The following is a 3,635-nucleotide window of genomic DNA, read 5'->3' as shown; positions in this document are numbered from 1 at the left end:
AGCACCAGAAAAACAGTGTGTGTGCACCTTACCTTTAGATGAGGCTACACGGACGTTCCGCACAATGGAGTCCCCAACGATCACAGCGTTAGGTCTGGTCTGACGGAGAGGGTCGAAGCGGTTCCTGGTTGGAATCTCGAACACCGGAGGTGGAGAGCTCCTCACCTGGGGTCCAGCCCGCGCCTTCCGCCGCTGGTTCACCCAGGGCCCGAGGTGTGTTGGCGCCGGCGTGAGGGAGACCACGGCTGGGAAAGTCCTAGGTGCATGGTCCCTGCACAGAGAAACACACGGCGTAGAGGGCCTGGGAGTGGAAATACCATGCTGTGTGCTTACCTTGGATATGTGGGCTGAGGCACAAGATGTTTCCAGTGCAATTTGTCGCTCCAGCAGCTGGGCCTGCTTGTCGAGTAGGCCGCGGATCTGCTTCTCCACATCCTCCAGTTCCAGCCGCACCATGTGAAGCTCGAGGGAGTACTCATCTGCACTCAAAACCGGAGAGACAGCTGAAATATTTGTTTTTTAAACAAAACAGCGGTAAATGAGAAATAAGGAACGTAAACAAGGCTAGCGGTAGGTGATGCTAGCGGGCTACGGGCTACAAGCTAGTCGCGGATGTTTGTAAAAACAGATCAAATTTAGCGACAGCGCAACGTTACGATTGTTTTATCTAAAGTAGTGTCAGTTATATTTGTATAACATAAGGTAAATAATTTTAAAGTATAGAGATTAGAAGAAATTAATGTAATAGCGTTAGCTTGCAGGGCGCTGCTTCCTGCTTGATGCTCGAAAAATTGGTGAAATGACTAATGGCACTTTGCCCAATCTAATGATATCCTCTGCTCTGGCTTCTTCCACCTTTCCCAGATCCACAGTCACCGTTGCTTCTTTCATGTACACTCTCTTTTCGACTTCTTTCCTTTCCACCTTCTCTTTTCCGTTGCCATCTCGTTGTCGTTTATCCGGTCCGTATTCATGTCCACGTCGTGTTTCTCCTGCCATTGCCATATCCGTTGCCTTTAAGTCATGCATTTTAAACAAAACAAACAAACAAACAAACAACAAAAAAAGAGACACAAACTAAGTTTAACCTCCTCCCAAACAGCGTGTGCTGCTGGGAGGATTAAAACAAACAAACAAACAAACAAACAAACAAACAAAACACTGATGAAAATAAACAGGTATTTAAACTCAAAACAAAAAATAAACAAAGATTTTGGTGTGCCTCTCTCACCTACTGCAGCCAACAGACTTCTTCTCTGGTGCTACTCACTAGCGCCGTCGGAGAGGTATGGCCATAAGCAAAAGCTGACCCCAAATGGGGCCTATTTAAATAGTGTAAGCAAAGAACTGACTGACTGACTGATTGATTGATTGATTGATTGATTGATTGGGCCCCCTTCAAACCTGTATCCAATCTTTATCCCAAAAGAGGATGTTGTGCAGAGATCATGAAAACACTTAACCAAATAAATAGCTTACTGCACCTAGTATTCCCATTCAGTCTCCCAACCAAAACCTGGCAAGATGTCGGCGCACACAGTTGCAGCGGCTCATGGCTCTCCTTTTCAGTGCTCTTTTTTGTTGTTTTTTTATTATTTCTTTATTAATTGTTTGTGCATTATCGGTTCTACGAACATTCGCTATACAAGTCAGAACCTTATGGATATTGGGGACCAACACCGAATACCTATTTCGAGAATCTTTCATCACACGCACAACATCCCAGACGACATAGCGAGATTGCCAGGCTCTCCGTGGATTGTTGTCGGGTCCAGAAGGCGGCGCAGACGGAGGAGGGAGAGGAAGCAAAAGCGGGAATGCAGGTCCGGTATTATGTTAAGGCTAAGAAAACAACCACACAAGCCACCTTTACCGAGCCTGTTTCTCTCCAATGCCAGATCCCTAGTGAATAAAATCGACAATTTGGAATTACAACTAGCTGGAAATCGCTACGTTCGTGATTGCTGTGTTTTGATTGTTACCGAAACCTGGCTTCATCCGAGGATACCCGATGCTAGCATGCAGCTAGCAGGTCGTACTATGCTTCGCTGGGACAGGACTGAGGACTTCGGTAAGAGCAGAGGGGGGGCTCTGTATGTACGTGCATGAGAATTGGTGTAATAACGGAACAATGATAGATAAACATTGTTCCCCTGACCTCGAGTACATGTCTGTAAGATGTCGGCCCTTTTTTCTACCGAGAGAGCTAACAGTAGTGATTATCACGGCTGTGTATATTCCACCCGACGCCAATGTGAACACGGCTCTCTCTCTCCTGTTGAACACCATAAACGAACAGCAGCGGGCTTACCCCGACGGTGTTCACATAATTGCAGGAGACTTTAATAAGGCGAACTTGAAGACTGTACTCCCGAAACTCTATCAACATGTTAAGTGTTTTACTAGAGGGGCGAACACTCTGGATCATGTTTACTCCAACATTAAGCATGCGTATAGAGCCATACCTCTCCCCCACCTCGGCCAGTCAGACCATCTCTCCCTCCTGCTCTCCCCTGCCTACACCCCCCTCAGACGCAGTTTCAAGACCACTATAAAGACTGTTACCACCTGGCCTGATGATGCATTCTGCAAACTACAGGACTGCTTCGAACAGACAGACTGGGATTTGTTTGAACATCAAGAGCTAGAAACATTAACAGGAACGGTACTGGACTATATCAAGTTCTGTATCGGAAATGTGACTGTGGACAAAAACATTCGGATTTTCCAAAACCAGAAACCATGGATGACCAAACAGGTCCGCACACTCCTCAAAGCCCGTGACGCTGCCTTCAGGTCTGGTAATAGAGCTCTGTACAGAGCCGCTTGTGCCAACCTGAAAGGTGGTATTAAGGAAGCTAAGGCGGTCTATAAGAGGAGCATAGAGTCCCACCTGTCCAGCAAAAATAAACGGCAGGTGTGGCAGGGCATACAAAACATCACGAACTACAGAGGCCATGATGCGACAACAGGAGACCTGAGTGCGATGCTGGCAGAAGAGCTAAATTGCTTCTTTGCTCGCTTTGAAACATCACAACAACAGCACTCATCTGCTCCAGCCTCACCTCCACCCTCATCTGGCTCCCGTACCAGTCCAGCCCTGCCTCCATCCCCTCCTGGTTCCTGCACCACTCTACTTACTGTGAGGGAACACGATGTTAGACGGATGTTTCTGGCAGTGAACCCCAGGAAAGCTGCTGGCCCAGACGGTGTACCTGGTAAGGTGCTCAGATCGTGTGCCCACCAGCTTGCCCACATCTTTACCAGAATCTTCAATCTCTCCCTGGCCCAAGCAGTCATCCCGGCCTGCCTAAAATCAGCCACAATCATCCCAGTGCCAAAGAAGTCGCCCACCACTAGCCTAAATGATTATCGTCCTGTGGCCCTCACTCCAGTTATCATGAAGTGCTTTGAGAGATTGGTTCTTGAGCACATCAAGGACTACCTCCCCCCACACTTCGATCCTTATCAGTTTGCATATCGCGCAAACAGATCCACAGAGGATGCTATCGCCGTAGCTGTCCACTACGTGTTGAGACATCTAGAGCAGCAACGGAGCTACGTCCGGATGCTTTTTGTGGATTACAGTTCGGCTTTTAATACAATCATTCCGGCCGTTCTCATCACGAAATTGG

Source organism: Ictalurus furcatus, chromosome 14 (genome assembly GCF_023375685.1).
Source record: "Ictalurus furcatus strain D&B chromosome 14, Billie_1.0, whole genome shotgun sequence".
NCBI lineage: Eukaryota > Metazoa > Chordata > Actinopteri > Siluriformes > Ictaluridae > Ictalurus > Ictalurus furcatus.
The sequence above is the reverse complement of the archived record's forward strand: the minus strand, read 5'-3'. Positions refer to the sequence as shown.